This window comes from Filicampus tigris, chromosome 8, assembly GCF_054856515.1.
Source record: "Filicampus tigris isolate MCC_2025a chromosome 8, RoL_Ftig_1.0, whole genome shotgun sequence".
Taxonomy (NCBI): domain Eukaryota; kingdom Metazoa; phylum Chordata; class Actinopteri; order Syngnathiformes; family Syngnathidae; genus Filicampus; species Filicampus tigris.
Genome location: NC_141224.1, coordinates 11,485,079 through 11,504,430, shown reverse-complemented (window position 1 = coordinate 11,504,430; position 19,352 = coordinate 11,485,079). Strand labels below are relative to the sequence as shown.

Genomic DNA, 19,352 nt, shown 5'->3' with positions numbered 1-19,352 from the left:
CAGGCAGGATGTACGGCCTGAGCAATTGAACTACTGCCACACAGATACTTGCATGAAACTGTATACAGTCTAAAGCAAGAGGCCTGTTGAACTAACTTCTCAAAATAGCTGAATTGATTGGTTCTATTGAATTTGAGATGTATTGCATCATAATTCATATTAATTTCATGAAAATGTACTTGGCACATTATGTACACTTGGACTATCTAATGGGGTTCAATACAAGAGTTCTGTCAAAAACTATGTTTATACGTAAATAGATAAGGTTCAATTTTGCATATTGCTGGCATTAAATTATATACGTCTATCTGTAAATGAAGCGCAATCATTACTGCCTTTGAAAGGGCAACATTTTTTATATATCTCTTGTACTGCACCTAATGAAGTAACTGCTATTTGTCAAACGATGACAGTTTGATTAAGACGTTGTGTCTAAAACAAAGTAATGACTTGATGAACCAAAATGTCCTTCAACCCAAAACAAAACAGAGGTTAATTGTTTTTGGCAACAGAGAAAAGAAGATTGCTGTTAGTAAACATTTGGAGTCACGGTCTTTAAAAGCCAAAGACCAAGTCCCAAATGTTGGGGGGGCTTGATTGATTTGGATCGGACTTTCAAAAGTCATATCAACTCAATCCCTAAAATAGATTTTTGCCAGCTAAAAAAACATATCCAGATTGAAGGGTTGCATGCTCCAAGCAGAGCAGCAGTGTCTTACCCATGGTTTTATCGCCAGTAGACTTGATTTTTGTAATGGTCTTCTGACTGGACTCACTAAAAAGAGCATCAAACAGCTGCAGCTCATTCAGAATGCTGTAGCACGGGCTTTGACCAAAGCAAAGACATTTGAACATTATACTCCGGTCCTAAATGTTTAACACTGGCTCCCACTCAGCTGTACAATAGATTTTAAAATTCTGCTACTTGTCTCGAAATTGCTGAGTTCTGTCGGTCCTGATTGCGTTCAAGAAATCCTAATAAATATACATCTTAATGAATATAAACCCACTAGGGCTCTGAGGTCTGCAGACTCAATTAGTGGAAGCTAGATTTAAAAGAAAACTTGGTGAAGCAGCATTTAGCTGTGATGCTGCACACTAATGGAAGAAGCTGCCAATAAAACTGAAGTCAGCCACAGGTGTAAATGCTTTTAAATACAGGGTAAAAACTCTGATCTCTTCCCATACTTGGGATTGAAGTCTTTCAAAGCATTTTCTCTATGTTCCATGTTCCCCAAAATCTTCTTAATGCACTGCACATTCTTTTAGTAATTTTAGTAAGCTACTTTTTTATTCCTTTACTTTGTTTTTAAATATTTTTTTTTTTTTTGTGATAAATGCTTTTAATGTTGTACTTTATGTGAAGCACATTGAATTACTTTGTGTAAGAAATGCGCTATATAAATAAAACTGCCTTGCCTATAGATTTGTGGGGAAAAACGATTAAATTGATGAAATTTAATTTGGACATTGGAGGTTTCTGCTGTACAGTGACAATGTGGAGGGTAAAAGTAGGTTGTTTGAAAAAATGATGGGGCAAAAATGTTGTTGTTTTTTAAAATGATACAAATAATTACACTGCCTTGTTGAAAATCCAAAATGCCAAAAGCAAAACTATTTGCCAGTCTCATGAATGAGTCATGTTATACTTTGAACATTGATTGTTTTCCTTAGATGTATTATCAGATATTATTATTGTTGTTATTATTATTATTGTTCTCCCAAAATAACATTTTTGGACCACTCTGTTAGTGGGCATATTTTTAAACAAATATCTATTATGCAAACAGTCAGAACAGCTGAAGGACACTTGGACACGGCTTGTCCCAAATGCCTCTCTGAATTAATAAAAATGATTATTTGAAAGTATACTACTACTGAGTTATTTAATTTTTAAAAATTCAACATGTTGCATTTTGTAGATAATCAGTGCTGGCTTAAAAGTCCCAGACATTGACGTATACGTATGTTGTTTAGGAAGCACAGTGACTTCTTAATGCTTGACTGAGATTTAGCGCCACTAATCTACAGTCAGCACTTCTGTCTGAAGCTTAATGGTTTTACTGTGCTCTGGTGTTACTGCAGTATTGTATTTGACATTCACACACACACACAACACACACGCACGCACGCACGCACACTCAGTATACGCATATGCATGGACACCCAAATGCATGGACTGACCTTGACTAAGGAGCTCTCTACACTGTAATAGACTTATCACTTATGGAGCATTTACACTGCCTTTGCCCACTTCTCCAGGCATACACGTAATTTAGTGTGCTATCACTGGCTGTTGGATATGTTCACCCTTTGCTATGTAATCAGTAAACACGTTCTATATGAATAAAGCCCAGAAACTAGAAAGCAAATCTGATCACCTTGTATGTACGTAAGGGCATAAACAAGCATATAACGATGGTGGCTGAAGGTCTGATTCAGGATATCAAGAATATTGTATCTTGTATCTTGTAAAGCTTTACTCATCAAAAGAAGTGTAGAAATGTTTTTCCTGTTTAAATTTAATATTAATCAAAAGTAGATTTATTCTTTTTTGAAGCACAGTTTAGAACATTTTAAATTTGTCAGCCTTCAGCGCTCCCAACATTAATATTACACTATCATCTGATTTCAGCTGTACGGAAAGGGTTTAGATTTATTTCATTACCTCTTAAAAGGCAATTCATCAATTAGGGCACGTGATCATGCGGCTACATTCACCATGTCATTTAGGTTTGACTAATATAGGGTGATAATAAGCCTTAATGATAGTGTCAATGCCAGTGTCTCCCTATAGTAAGTGTTTTCCTTGAAGTGTCCTTCCTTGCTTGTATCGCTGTGATTGCCCACGTGTGTTTGTGACAGTGTTGTTTTTATATCGCTCATTCATGTGTGTGCAGCGGGGGCACCGCTAATTTGATGTCAATGCTTGGTTTCCCCCCAGCTTGATGATTCTCTCTGTCAGCAGACCATGAGCTGGAAAATAGACCTCCATTATTATGAGATTAACTGGAGTGGTCAAGGATTCAAAGACCTCCTCAGCAAAGTCAATGATGTTTAAAACAGGTGTCTTGCTGTCTAAAAGTAGTTCGTGGTGAAACTTGGGACCCTTTTTTTCCATGAATTCATTACAAGGATTTGAACTTCTTGAGTGTTTGGATAGTGTAAATTGTGTTTGGGTTTGAAGGAGAAAGAGGAAACAAAGGTTGCAGGGTGTGGCTTTCTTCGGAAAAACAATCATGGATTTCAGCGGAACATCTGAACAAACATCAAATTGGATTATATAGCTGGGTAATTCTGCTTATCAGTGGGACCCGAGCCACGATCTTTGGTTTCAGTAACGATTGATTGGAGGTGTGAATGGCCAAGCTTAAGAAAAGGTTGTTTGATTGGGCACATTGAAGAAAGAGGCGACTTTCTTACCTGAGATGTATTTCCTGGCTCTTCTCCTCTCCTTTCCCTCCCTCCATCACCACAATGCCGTGTGGTCAATGAAAACAGGAATTGGAACAAGAAGATAGAGACTTGTAGTGAAAATGTACTCGGTACTGTATACTGTAGATAGAAGCCTCTTTTGCAATGTCTTCCCAGCAAATTGGTGCATCAGAGGCGGAACAGTACAGCCGTCATATATATTCGCCTTTTAGGAAGATCTTGAACTGCATGACGTTGCCATGTCTGAAGAAATTTGATTTTAGATGATTAGTAGCATGGTGATGTTAGCACTAATGTCTGCAATAGTGACCAATGTTTATACCGGTATCACATGTTGGGCATGAGGCAGTGCCTCAGATGTAAAACTTCACGCTTTGGTCACAGCCGCTTAGACACAGGTGGCGTTCCACCTCTGTTACACCTCTGATACTACTAATGGTGTTGAAATTAAAAACGTCTAAAAGAAATAGCCAGTGGGATGAAGGGAATGGACAAATACAACCACTGCAAGATTCAGTTACTGAATTCATCTCTTTTCTGTCAAGAAGCCTACTCTGATGACAGTAATCAAGAATTTCTTGAAACAGTTTAGGTATGATATTGACTTTCACATTTTTAGATCCAGTAAACCAAAACAGAGAATGTATTTTTCTTAGAACGTTACTCAGGATCAAGGCTACAATTTTTGTGTCTCTCTATGCAGGCCAAGGTGTTTCTGGTTCTTTGGTTTGACCAACCAATGTTTTCCCTATGAGGTCAGCAATTTACTCAGTTGGGCTCTGGTACATGGACCTGCTTTGTTCCATTTGCCGGACAACCAGGGGGTTCAGCTGGTAAATTCAAGCTTATCAATGAGTTAACAACCAGTTGATCTAGTGGCAGTTAGGTTATAGAGGTCCTGGACAAGTTTGTTGACTCACAATTTTTCTATCCCCGGATCTGAACCTGCTATCCCAGCGGTCTTCAGGTGAGAAGCAGGATGCATCCTGGACTGATCTCCTGTCCATCACACACAGACAGACCAATCACCCTCAATTTAGAGTCTTCAATTCAAAATCTGGAATAGTCCGAGCTATCCCTGTGTAAACCCACCCAAGGGAAAAAACAGCAAGAGCAAAAAACTAAAGCAAAAAAAAGCCGCTCCTCCATTTTGCAGCCCACTTGCTGGTCTGACACAAAGTGAATGACTGGGAAAAAAATATTTCTTTTTTTCTCTACTGCCAAACTATCCAATCAACACAGTCACATTATTGCTATAGAGTTCTACCTTCCACATTTGCTGTTATCTGAAGGAACAGTTATATTTTTTCCCTTGTCGATAGAGTGGGTAGAGAAGATTAAAGAAATCTTGTCTTGACAAGTAAGAAAAAAGGAGAACAAACTTGAAAAGACTTAACAAAACCCATCCCTGAAAAAGGAAACTTCAAACGGAATTAGAACGTGCAGACGGTGAAGGAAAGATGCAAATGTACCACCTAAGGCTGGGTGTCTGCCTCCATAGCTGACTGTCAATCTGTCTTTACATCTAGTAGGAGTTTCTTTTTCCTGTAAAAAAAAGTGGCATTTATCCTGCATCATCATCATTGTTGCAACCATTGCAATCTTTGATTACCCTTGTGTTGTTGTCCTGTCATAACACGCCTCTCTTCATTCACACACACTCCACATTAGTGCTGCCATTCCCCTATGCACTCACTTCCCATTGCACGGCAACAATAGTGCGGGAAAAATCTTAAAATAGTACTTTTAAGATTGGATCAGATGTAACCGCAATGAGGTTTGATCAGCTCTGATGTGTTTGTGTATCTGACGCTTTACTGGCGGACAAGCTGTCACAGTCGCCTGCTCTGCATGTCCCCATGGACTTATTATTATAGAGCTGTTATCTCTCTCTTGCACTAACACACACACTCACACACACACACTGAATGTCTGCTGTGCCGCACATCACACCCAAATCTTCGTCATCACAACCACTTTAATTAGAACAGAGCAGAAGTTTGTGTGCATGCATTTGTCTGTGTGAGCATGTACTGTTCATGCTGTGATTCCCCACCCAGTGTTAAAGAGGGGGTAAAAAATCCAAAAAAGGGCCCATTATATGCGTGAAAATGATGTAATCCTAATTCCTCACCACACATTTTGAAAGGGAACTCTTGTCTGAGGTAATATGCAACGCTCAGCATATCACAGCTCTTTTTTTGCCCCCTTTTTTAGACGCGACGCTCCTTTTTCCCCGCCTTGTTCTCTCTTCTGTCTGACATCAGAAGCCAGAGCACAGGCTCGCATGTTGCGCTATGTGTGGGTAATTCCCACTGACAACGGTGTTAATGGATGACAATAGCAGAGAGGAGAGCGCCATATGTCTGAGCCTGGGGCGGCACGGAGAGTGGCAGAGCGCACAAAGGCGAACAAAGACAAGGGGGAATGAATGAGAGAGTGGGAGAAAATACAATGAAAGAAAGGAAGCAGTATGAGGTGGGAGAAACGGGGAGCAGGAAGCAGGTGAAGCACCGGTGAACAACATTCACAGGGACCCAGGAAGAGAGTTTGGGTTGACTTCCTCTTGAAAGAAAATTAATAATCTATGAATTGCTGTTTTCAGCTGGGCATCGCCTAACCGTCACAAAGTTCCCGTCTGTATATTTAGTTGACCTACGTGGTCCCAGTCGGTCCAACTCAGCCAACCGGCGTCAACAACGGACTTAACCGGTACCACGTCACACGCAGGAGCTGCACTCCTGAGCAGCCAAATAAATAAAAAATAAAACAGTGTTATATGCCTTTCGGCCTCACGTTGGTTTTATTTCACCGTGCATGCGTGTATGTATGTCTGTTGTTTTTGTTTGTAATTTTTTCTTTATTTGGTGGCGTTTCTGCTCGTGCGGCACCTGCGTGCACATTAAGTTCTCGACACCAATTGGCTGTCGCTGGCGAGGGACGGACTGGGACCGTGAGAGTCAGCTAAATATGGAGACGGGAACTTCGTGACGGTTAGGCGATGCCCAACTCTGGCTATTTTTAGAATATTGTTTAAGGGATTGGAGGACCTCTCTGAGTGTTGTGAACTGCTGTCTCATTTTGTATAATAGCGCTAAGAAGTTGCCCTAGTGGAGGTCATGGTGGATGAAGCTCAACTTCCGATAGCTGACAAAGTCAGATTTTGCTAGCTGTGATGGAATCAACACTGCCTCTGCAGGTTGGAGCCAAGTAATGCACTCCAATTTTAAATCCATTTAAAATAACTGTACTATGTACAAACATGCTACCTGTGAACTAAGTAACAGTAGCAGCAAGCCATTTGGCAAAGTATTTTGACGTAAATTTCGACTTTAACGATGAAATCCGACACATGCGAAAATTTGTGTTACATCGCCAGTGTAGGAACGGAACTCGTTCATAAAATGAGGACTCCCTTTACTCGTCTTTGACTTCTTTTTCAGCTTTCTGTTTTGTTGTTGTGCTTCCACTTTTTCTTTCTGACACACACACAAACACACACACACATATGAGTCGTATGTTTTCATATACAGATTCAAATTCTGAAGTTAATGATCCCCGTTCCATAAAGAGATAAAAAAGGCAACATGTCAAATATGATACAGAAATGCATGAGAAAGGTAGAGGGGACAGCAAGGAAAGGAGAAGAAGTTCTGAATGAAGGACGGGCTATCTTATTGAAATGGAAATAGAACGAGCCAATTAAAAGAATTCACAAGGAGCTTGTTTGTATCGCCAGCTCTCCTAGATGATATATACAGCACATTATGACAAAATGAATATGTATAAACTGAACTTCTGAATTACCACTCATATTCGGCGTCTGAAAATGTCCTTTTGCTCCTCAGTCTCAATGAAAAACTGTACAAATGTATTTCTCACTCCTAATGTACAAAGTCACCCCATATGATAAGAAAAACATTAACATAAGATCTATTCGATCAACAATGCAACAAGTGTTGTTTACAGTGTGTCAACAACTTAAGGAGCAGGAAAATGTTTGTTTCCCCACATACTGTATTTAACGTTACCAAATCTCACAGAGTATCACCAAACAAAACTTTCACAAAAGCTATATACTGTGCACTGCAAATCTGGCAGTGTTAAAAGTTTGGAGACGGTGTTAAAACCAGAATTTCTGTGTTGCATTAACACCACTTAAGTGTGTCATCATTACTGCACTGTCAACATTACACTTTATTGCTGTAACACACAAATGGGCAGAGCTGGACATTTTACTCCAAATTGAGCGTCCGTTATTCGTCATCCATCTGCATCGTGGGTACCATTCCATTGTTCGTCATTTGCCTTTTTATCCGGGGGTAAAAATATACTATCTACTATAGGCCGGTCCGCCTCTAATTTTAAACAGGTGTCCGTATGCGATTCCGACTAAACTTTCACTAGCCCCCCTGCTGGATGATATTTGAACAGAAATAGTGACTCACAGCGCTTTGGAAGCCTGTTCCCAGCCTGGACCCTCGCTCAAATCTGTCCCCCAAGCAACAGTAACTCATTATTTTCCTCCCCATGCTCACCGCGGCCATCGAAGCCTCGTCGCGAAAAATCGACTAATGACGAATGGCGGACTAAATAAAGGGGCTTCAGTCTATGCTTAATCCGTCTATTTTAGAATTTTTCCCTTCATTCCTCACTTGTCAGCAAAACGGGCACCTGTCAGTGATGGATAGACAAACCAGTCTGTCACATATAGGGCGCCCAACTCTGCAAATGGGTGTTGAACATTTAACACTTTAGTAAATGTTACTTTAACACCGAGTAGTGTGGATGCATATAGATACTTTTCTGGTGTTAAAATGACCACCCAAAGTGTTGAATTAACACCAACAGATTTTCAGAAAGATCAATTAATTGTACTGCCTGTCTCATCAACTGAGTCACTGGCATAGATAGGTGAATAAATATACATTTATGTTAATGAATAATGGTTTCCCATTTAATTAAGTGAAATTTGATTTCCCCGCTGCACACCTGATGATCTCTCATGGCATACTAATGTGCCCTCACCCAAAAGATTAAGCATTGCATTCATAACTTGATGATTTATTGAATTCCCTGAAATGAAACAGTCCCCTTAAATATGGAGAAATAATAATCATGTACATATGTTGAGGGTTTTTTTTTTTTGCGGTTACAATATATTCAATTAGAAATGTTTTTAACAAATCTCAAGGATCCAAAATGTATAGTTTAAATAAAAAGGATGTGTTTGTTTTCACTTTTGATTGGAAAAAAGAACATGGCTTTCCTCAGTTTTTTCGTAATAAAAAATATTATTTTTTAAAAATAATAAAGTAATAAAAAAAACTAAACGCATTCATTGCCAAATGTCAACGTTTTTAAATGTAATTCAAAAAACGAATTCAATTTTCTTTTTAAATACAAAAAATTGTCAGAGAATGGGAAGTTAGATTGGATAGAAATTCATTTACCAAAGTGTGATGTAGCTTCAATAGAAATGTTTGTGGAGGAGGCTGTGTCATTGCTGTTGAAACAGAAGGAGAGCAGGTTGCAGGCTACTCAAGCAGCCGAACTGATTATACAGCGTGTCTGTCTTCACTTTCAGGCCAGTTTGTGTTACACTAGCCTCGCTTCCGCCTCCTATTTTTACATCAAAAGTGTCTCGCTGTGAAGCTGAATTATGTTCGCATTCATCCCCAGAGGATTTAAACTTTTCAAAGTGTACCTGTAAGTGTTCCCGGACTACGTTGGTCCAGCCCTAAAGTCATTGAAGCCTTCAGCCACTAGTTGGACGAGAGAACCCCCTGTTGCCCAAATCGCCTCAGCCTTTCGCTAACACACTGAAGGACAATGAATCTCCCAGGACCTCATTTGCTGTCATGCGATGCTCTACTGCACCTTTACTCCAAGCGGGTGAAACTGTAGCAGATATAACGAAGCTTCTCGGCAAGCACCATCTTTGTTTCTCCCTGCTCACTCTCCTGTGTTTTCTCTTTCTGTCTCCTTTGAAAGCATGAGGGTCGTGACTCCTAACGTGAGCCTGAAGCTTCGAGAAGGGGGAATCTCATGAAGATCTCCACCCTCCAGATTCTGCCTTTGATTTTGTCATCTTCTCTGTGCCCTTTGGACTTGGGTGAGTGCATGACACATTGCAGGGAGAGGGCAGTTCAAACGGCTTTGCTGTGTTAGTACATATACCCCGGAGCAGGACATGCTGCAATAGCATCTCCTTCTAGTGACACATCACATGAACAAAGATGACTGCGTGTGGTATTAAGAGTTCTACCTGACTATTTATGTTCTTGTCTCTCATAATACAGCTGTGGTAGAATAAATAAATTAATTAATACTGCAAAATTATCTTTTTTTAATTTCTTTTGATATTTACTTAAAGGGACGATGGCCATGTTATCACTAACAAGTTCATTTTATATATTTTTTGATCAGGAAACTGAAAAGAGTTGCCATTTTCAATTTTATCCATTCATTTTGGAGAAACTCTCCATTGGAAATCATTGTACTTTCATTGCTTATAACGTCCAAAAACGGCGATCAATTGGCACCAAAATGTATGTGGGCATCCCTACTAATGCCCACTTCAGCATATCAAAAGAATTAGTACTCATGTCATTTTTACATGCAAACCTATTATATAAGTGCCAATGTTAAGATCACCCAAGTGTCCCTTTAACAGTTTTATGACATAACAGTTGCATATAACTTGATTTGTTTCAAAAAGATAATTTACACAACTTGAAAACTGCATAATTGTATACAATGCAATGGAGTTAACATTGTTACAATCTCTAAAATATGCACGTTGAGAAAAACGATCGCTTGCATAGTCCGGCGCTGCACCTTTGGCTTCCCGTAATAGTCTTTTTGTAGTATTTTTGCAGCATAATGGTAAAATCATAATATCCTGACAACTATATTACACCTTCTGGAGTGGTGGGGGAATCCATACTGTTTGAGCTGTCAATGCCTCTCATACCACAAAGAGTGATTCCCTATCAATACGTTTGATACTTCAGTCATTTGAGACACTGTATTTGCAATATTGTACTGTATAAATGTACTGTATATTGCTGGCGTTGGGCTGAAACCTCACAATTTGGTGAATTTCAGATTCTTTCGATTTTTTTTCCATAAATCATTGGTCAATCCGATGTGTATTACTTTTACAGATTGACCAATCTAAAGTGTTGAAAATGGCTTTCTTTCTTTAACCATGCTATGTTAATGGTTGAACAAATATGCCTTTTTTTTGGGTCTCCTGAAAATGATGACAAAATTAACAAAACATGTAAAATATCATCTGATCCGTTATACTGAGACTTTTACGCTGTCTGTGGGTATTGTTGCATGTTTCCATGTGTTGCTGCACTGTTTGTGTCCAAATCCGGCGCTTAAAACGTTACACAGTAACATTGTCACATAGATGCTATTTGTTAGCCTTTCTATGGCTTTTCCCTATATGTGTTAGCAGTAGCCTAATGGACTTTAAGGCAAAGTCATGCAGTTGTTTTAAATACACATCTAATTCTCTTTATATTAAGTTTGAGAGTAAACTTCAGCTAGGAGTTACATTAAAACATCATAATGTGTATTTTCCGAAGAATTGTTGATCATCTGTCAAACTGCTGCTTGTTGTGAAGTGGAAAAAAATGTCTTACTTTCGAAGTAGTGATGTATACAGTAGTGTTATAGACACTCATACAAAAAGGACAAGACAAAACAAAAACATGTTTTGAAGTTTAACATTAAAACCCTGGAAATGGAAACTAGGATGTCATCACTCCAGCTTTTCTTTCATTGAATTTGTGGCTTACTGTCAGCGTCAATTTTAGCATTTTGAAAAGTGGTAGTGCTTTGTTTTGCAGATTTAAATGTTGATTTTAATTAAGCCATTAAGTGGTTTAAGATTAAGTTTCAGTGAGCGTCAATGACCTATTCATGTTCAGTCAGCGCCAATGCAGATAAAAGTGATTACACTAACAAGAGCAATGTCTCAAAACATAAAACGTGATCACAATCACACAATTTCATGGTTAGAGAAAGTTTTTACCTCAATTGACCATTTACTTTAAAAATTAGATACACAAAGATATACATTGGCATATTGCTTGACTTTCCAAGTCGCCTATAGTGTATTTAGCAAGACATGGACATTGAATATCGTTTGTTATCTACTGTACGTGACATTGCTCATTCAACTTAGCTGAAGGAACCATTAGGATCGGATGGATTTGTTCCCTGAGGTTTTCACTTGAAATGAACTGTAATCATCGTGCAGCTCGGGTCACTTCCCGCCTTAAGTGCGACTTTGCCTTGAGGTCAACAAGCGCGCGACCCTCATTATAATCTTGCACTCGGCTACACTAACACTGCAATAAGCTGGAACTAATTGTTAATTGTGGAGCGTGAGTCATTTAGTTGAAATCCAACGGGTGATTATTTATATACAAACTCATTGACCACTTCATTAAATACACTGGCAGAATGTAATTGCATTAACTAGAAAAGCTGTAACAAAAACTCTGCCTTGGTAAACATGATAATGCAGCATTATTTTTTTTTTTTGATACAGCTCCTGTGATTGATATAAGCTAATGTGGTGAATAGATATTGAAAATGATTCCACACCTCATTTTAATTCATAGCCTATGTTGTCATGGTCCGGGTTGTCAACCTAGCCTGTGGATGTATAGAGACCGTGTTAAATGTAAAGTTGCTGTCTTCATGAAGAATAACCAAGGAGGAGATTTTTTTTTCCAACGCAAGTCAGTCTTGGAGAAAATAATGCAGCCATGAGACCTCTGCTCTCTGTCACAATCTCTGACAGCCTCTCAGATGAATGCTCGCTGCTCTCTGCAGCTGACTTTGTTGTTTTCCCAGGCAGCCATGTGCAACTAGGCTAATGAGTACATTTAGCGGGAAAATGCTGAGGTAACACTTTCATCATACTGTGTGTGCGTGTGTGCCATCGGTTTATTAAGGTCACTGTGAGCCACTGAAAGTTTGAGCTGAAAAAACTCATTAGAGACTCATCCTGCCTCTTTCATCACACCTTTCTGCGCCCTCCCTGTTGAACTGGCCCCACCCCCCTTCTTAGTTTTTTCATCCATCCATTCCACTGTTGCTTTCTTGCTCGTGTCTTTCCCATCCAAGATTCCTACAGTAAATTGGTGAAATTGCCTTTATTTTGATGTTTCATTTTGAACATGTAAGGCGAAGGTTAATAAAATGAATTGTACTGGTCATTAGTTAATAGTTCAGATAAAGGCAATCCACCATTCCCACTCTTATTGACACCATCACTGGGTGGGAGGCTACACCACCTGAAGTCCAGACAAGTGAGCCACTACAGCAGGGATACTTCAGCTGCCTGTTTGTGGCCCCTGAAGTGTTACGGCCCTTTGCAAGATCAGAGAGATGGGGCATTCTATAGTAGTATGGCTTCAAGCCACGCTCATTACGCAGTCGACCAGCCCATGCATTGTGTATGTGAGACCTGCAAGGTTGGCGCCTACTGCAGTAAACCAATGGTCCCCAACCATTTTTCCACCAGGGACTGGTTCGTAGTAGCACAGATTTTTCACAGACCGGCAAGCTTTAGTCGAAAAAGTGTGTGTTTGGGGGGAGGGGGTGGCGGGGGGGGGAATTGTGTGTGTGTTTGGCGATTGTGGCGGTGGGCGAATCGGGGGGGCTCTGATGTGGGGGCACACTTGCATTAGCCTACTGACAAGTTCATTCACATTATAAAATGACAAGAAACTCATATTTTTATATTTTATAAGTTTTCTGCCCATAGATAACACAGTAAGCCAACCTGTTTCTTTTTTGTTGTTATTAGTTAAAATGTACTTTTTAACATCTTTTTCTAACAGATTGCTTATTGGTTAAAATATACTTTTTTGTATCATTTTCTATCAGATTGCTTATTAAGACAGATTACTGTTAACCAGTCAAATCATCAGGACAATGCATTTAGACTGCATCTGCCGGACTTCTTGCTATCATTTCCATGTCCACATTTTACATTGACACTCACACAAGGTTAAAGGAACACAATATGCAATGTCACACACGTAGTCCAAAATGGTAATAAAATACTGAAATACTCACAGAAACCAGAGGCAGCGAGCAGATTTGTCGTTGGGAACATAAACACTGAGACGGTGACTTTGCATTGAGCAAACTCTAGGATGAATTAGTCCTTGGAAGATATGTTTGCAGATGTCTTACTGTGAGTGCTCACTATCAATGTTTAACATTTGGCCAATTATAAGCCTATTAATAGTGAAAACAAAACATTCAGCACAAATAAAAAAATTTTCATTAGACACGCAGAGGACAAATGTGTGTTGCTTTTCTTCAGCTGAAGTGATAAAGACAGAGTTGCTTGTTTCTGCACTTTTTACTTATGAGAGTAATTATTTGGATTGCTAATTTACTATAGCTAGGAAGGCTCATCATTTGTATTTGTCCAGACGGGTCAGATCAAATGTAATATGTTGAATTTTCCCATATTTTAATGGAAGCATCCTTAGAAGAAAAAAATAATTCTGAGTGACCTTGTGAGTTAAAAGTACATCTTGAAGTCTTGAATCTATTCTTTCTTAATTCCAGTACAGTTAATAAATATCACTGTCAAACTAATTGGCCCTGTTATTAGTACAACTATGGGGGGAGGGAAAATTGTAAAAGGGGGCATTTCTCCATCACACTTATCTATGAATGGCTCCTACCACCAACATGATTTATTAAGAAAGCAAAGCAATTACAAGGAAGTTTGTGCTCAACAAACCATGAAAATGATGCATCCCATCATCACACAATGACAATCTGCTGTTACCTGGAATGAACCGCATCTGTGTGGATGGAGCACCAATGGGTGCCACAATGAGTTTTGGGATATTGTGTCAGAATTAGCAGTCTAGAATTCGAAACCAAGCAGTCCAACTATAGTATGTAGTGTTGAATTGTAGCGCAATATGTAATCTCTCATTTCCCTGAAGCGGAACAATTTGTAGTTCAACAAAATATAACCTATTCTTTATCGTCCTTGTTAGACTTAATGATCTTCATTGTAACCCCCAGTGTTCACTTCCATTATTACTGAATTTGCGTCCCACAACCTAAATCATCACCATGTCTGGCGCTATAAAGCAACACAGATGGCCACCATAGGGCTGATTCAGGTTTTCATCAGCAGCTTATAAAATCACAATCATTCTTCTATTAAAGTCAACGTTGCAGTCATTAAGTCTCTTGACGTGGTCATATATCATCATAATAAACGTGTCAGTGTACAATATTTAAATATTTCAGCTTCCTGGTTAACTTTATTAAGACCACAAAGTTCATTACGCCCACTGCGAAAACTTATTTGGACTAAAATGCAGATCAAGCACATTTTGTCCAGTTTCCATCTCAGATACAACATGATGGTTGCATTCGGCAGTGTACACAAAGTAAGCTTCTAGAAAAATAAATAAAAAGTGAAATCATTTTTGATCATTGTGGAGCTTTGTTTTTTGGTAGAACCGATGCCAAGGCAGACTTTTTCTATTGATTAACACAATTCATCATTCCAATATTAGGAGTCAAGCAGCCCTCTGCAGCCCCAAATGGCATCAGAGCAGAAGCTACTCATCGGCAATAAATGTATTTAAACTACAGCAAATGTTGTTACTGTACTTCCATCTGTGGGTTTTAAAACCTCATGTGTGATGGAAGACAGAAATACATACTTCATAAAAATGTTAGTGCCGCTTTCAACTCAAGCTGCAGATTGCTTCAGAGGCTGCCCCCACTCGCCCACCGCCCCCTTCCCCAATATACCCACACAAGTGCTGTTTTAATCAGCTTTGTTCCCAGATGGAAAAGTTAAAAAAAATTGATGTTGGGGATTAACAATAACGGCGGAATAATTCTGCACCCGGGTTGTGCAAGTGTGTGTATGGCCCGCAAAGAGCATACTAACTGTGTAAATTTGAGTGCAATGCCATGAGTGTGGACAAGCATCCTCATACGCATACACAGAGCTGTAATGTTACACATGAAGGGTGCCAGTAATGGGATTCTGCTCAGGCCCATGTGAGCATGCTGCACTGGGCTCAGGTCAATGTTAGCATGTCTGGGGAGAGAGGCAAAATTGGGATGGAGGGGCATTAGGGGGAAAAACACAAACAGTGCTGCTATTTTTATTTTTTGCATTGTTGCTTATAAATTGGCATGTAACATTTTGAGAACGGTGTACAATGAACTAGTTAAAGGGGAAGTCAACCCAAACATTTTTTCAAGAATATGTTCTATGCAGGCCCAGTAGTTGAAACAAGGCATTCTGATGAATATTGCATTTTTGGAATATGGAATCCACCCGTTTTTAGCCATCTAAGGGAAATTACCAACCACGTCACAATGGACCAAATTGCGTAATTCAGTGGGAGGCTTGGATGACGAAATATTTTACCAAAACTGGTCGCGTACAAAGAATGAAGCGTTAAAGTGAATGTCTGCACAGGGATGACGTATGGAGTCATGACGGGGGATACAAGGGTGTTTTCACCAAGAGATGTGTTGAATAAAAGGGGACAGCAAGTTCGTTTCGAAAGAGTACAACTTCCAGAGTGTGTGTACTTTGACAATGTTCAGTTAAAAAATACTTATTAAAGTGCTTACTGAAAATGGTGTTTATTCTTTATGTTGACTGTTGAAATCTCTGTCATCCAGGTCGGTAAGATAACAATTTGTCTTTGAGATAAGGCAACCCTAACGTCACAATCTTGACAGAGGTTTGCTTATTTTGTATCACAGTTAAGAATATTCTGAATATTTCTACCCAAACTGCCTGGCCTGTTAATTAAAATTGACAGTGATAGTTTGACCTTGGAACAGATTATTTTTATTTTCTTTATTTCCTATGGGGAAAAGTGTTTCCTGCATCTGGGGGAAACGTAGGTCAACCCACATCGTGGAACAGATTTTGCTCGAACTTAGAGGTTCCTCTGTAACTGATCCAATTATAACGCATTGGTACTCACAAGGGGCCCCCCTCTTTTCTTTCCATTATTTTTTTGTTCCTTTTACCCTTCAAAGAGCTCTACTCATGTTATAAATTACTCGAGTACTTCTCTGTTCTCCTCTTTTTTCTTCCTTCGATTGCTTCCACCGTTCACGTATCTTCTCTGCTCGGCTTACTTTTCTTCTTTATGGGATGACGTCAAGTTCTTAGTAATTTTCTTTTTATTAAATCCAATGAGGATTCTGTAAGTTTTGTTGTTGAATGTTGGTTTCTATTTTTAATGTTATTGCATACACATATGGTCTATAATTGTTATTTTCAGAGTTAGACAAAAGATAGTCTCTACTCCCATTAGGGTAACAACTTAAAACCTCATCGTTTTTTCATTTTTTAAAAGATTGATGTAAGTGTTTGTTAAAAGTCAGGCTTACCTTTCCTGCTCTCCCTTCCCTCCCTCTCCATCCCTAATGTAAAGGAGCAAAGGGTCTGTAAATGTGTACTTACGGACTCTATGACTTCCTTTCAACAAAAATAGAACCAATAAAGTGTTTGTTAAAGGTCAAAAAGGCTCTCTTCCATTTCCCTCTCCCCAATTTCCCCTCCTTTTCCTCCCCTCTCACCCGCTTGGAAAAGGACTGTTTTCTGCCTGTCCAGCAGTTTACTGAGAAGCATCGTTTTACACCCTGGAGAGACTCTTTTCTCAGTATGTGTTCGTCTTGTACAAGTGGCCGCGTGATTCATGTTCACGCTCGCGTTTGTGATTTGTGTGTATGTGTGTGTGACAGAGTATTTATTAACGGCCATTTGCTTCCTTTGCCAGTGTGTGTTCGTGTGCATGTGCGAGCGTGTGTTCCCCTGTTGTGACAGTGTTGAAATCCAAGCTGACATCCCCCTCTCCATGCAACAGCATATGCCCCTCAGCAAGACCACTGGGAGACTACAGAGCGAGCGAGAATAAGGGCGGGGGGGAGGGGGGATGGGGTGGGGGGCAAGAATAGAGAGTTTGAGGAGGGGGGAATAATGGGTAATTGGTTGAAATAAGAAGAGGAGAATGGGAGTGAGAGGAGAGAAGCCAGCAGAGAAAGTGCGGGAGAGAAAGCACCCCCGCCGCGCTGCTGTTCGATCCCGCTAGCGTTGGCATGTGTTAAACGCAAAGCTGCTGGCTGACTCACCGCGCTCCCAGATCGTCTTCTGCACTCGACTGCTCTTGTCTGACAGGGAGGCAGCGCAGTCCCACTCGCTGATGGAAGCCCCTTCTAATGATCATCTTCCTTTCTTTCTCTTGCTCCTTACATATTTTGGCACCACGGGGTCACATTACTGGAGCAGTATCATGCTGAACTGAACTTTACATAAAAAAGCTCATGGAGAATCCAGAATTGCGCTCAGTAAAGCGCAAAGCTTCACCAAGCCGATTCAACGTCAGCTCGTAATGTGGCTCAGTTGTGTGCCTGAATGGGCTCCCAATAACATTTTGGCATACTCCTGATACGACAATGGATGGTCTCCTACAAGGATCAGTGCATCAGCCGGGAAATTCAGTTGTGCAATGTGGTGGCAGTAAATGCAGCGATACATGACCTCCTTGAGGTGCTTGATTCGATTCAGATCTGGGGAACAAGACCATATATCATCAATACACTCCAGCCACATGAGGGGAAGAAGGATCACAGGAACCACTGCATCAACGTATGGTGTGAAAATGTGAAAATGAATGCGAGGATCACTATACCTGACAGTATTTGGAATACCTCTGACACATGGATGTCTATGCACCAAAGTGGTCATGCTGGAGGTGTTTGTAGGCAGCATAAGGTTTTCCATAAGTTGCCCATCCCTGATCTATGTGCTGGTATGTCACATTCATTTTGGAGCTGTTCATTGGCCAAAAGCTAAGGTGGGAGTAGTAATTCATTTCCATATCACTGGCGTCGGGCAAAATCATTGTACCTCCAAAATAATCACATTTTAGGAGACTCCAACCATAAACATTGCATCATAAAAGAAAGAAAGCTATTAGAATGGTCAATGATTTGTGAAAACAGCACACATTGACTGACCAATCGTATATATTTGTGAAAAAAATATGACATTTACCAAATTTTGACAGACGGTTTCGCCAGCGATATGTAAGTAAGCCCTTTTTAAAATGATACAACATAATAATTTATTGGAAATTATTTTGCGTAACCCAAGCTAAACTTAGTTTCACAACCACTCTTTGAAAATTTGTGAGACATTCACACAAGAGGTCAATTGGTCGAGCTACTCCTGTTCCTCCTTTCGCAGGGGAGCAGATAGCATTCCTGCTTTTTATTGTTCCATTTCTTCTCCATCTCTCCTTGTGGACTGATTTGTCCCCTGGTATGTCTTCCACCCTTTTGACACTGCGCTGGAAGATGCAGTAAACCTTATGGGCAGCTTCTTTGGGCTGCAGATACCGCCTCATGTGGCACTGGCGGCCAGAGCTGTGGGGAAATGCAAAACTAGCCAGGAATCAGATCAAAAAGACCACCACCTGGAAAAAAACATCTTTAATAGGAGTTGTTGATCTAATTGCCTTTCCTTTCTACCTGTCGTGTGTCTCATTTGCACAACTGCAGGCAAAATTGAGTCAGAATTATTATTGCTTCAAAATGGTTCATCCTGCAAACAGTGCAGGGTCATCAGTTTGCTCTCCCATCTCCTCTTGTCAGTCCTGATGGAATGCACGGTGGGAAAAAGACAACAACCTTGGGTTAATTTAGTTGGCTGGTGAAAGGCCCATTGTAATGATGCAACGTATGCTAATTTATACTATTAAAAACATAAATCAACAAAAATAATGATGTGATATTTCTGTCGCAGATGGAGAGAGAGGTACTTTTCTTTTCTTGTGAGCTGACCAAAGCATTCTGAACCAGAA

General features: G+C 39.9%; 1 long non-coding RNA gene across 3 annotated transcripts in view; it reads left to right on the top strand.

Moving 5' to 3' along the window:
* LOC147143690 (uncharacterized) overlaps positions 1 to 19,352 on the top strand; it is a 141,801-nt gene that overhangs the window by 29,850 nt on the left and 92,599 nt on the right. For all 3 annotated transcript variants that reach the window (XR_015087819.1, XR_015087817.1, XR_015087818.1), the window contains one exon: positions 9,430 to 9,550. This is a non-coding gene — a long non-coding RNA (uncharacterized LOC147143690). The remainder of the gene's footprint in view (positions 1 to 9,429; positions 9,551 to 19,352) is intronic.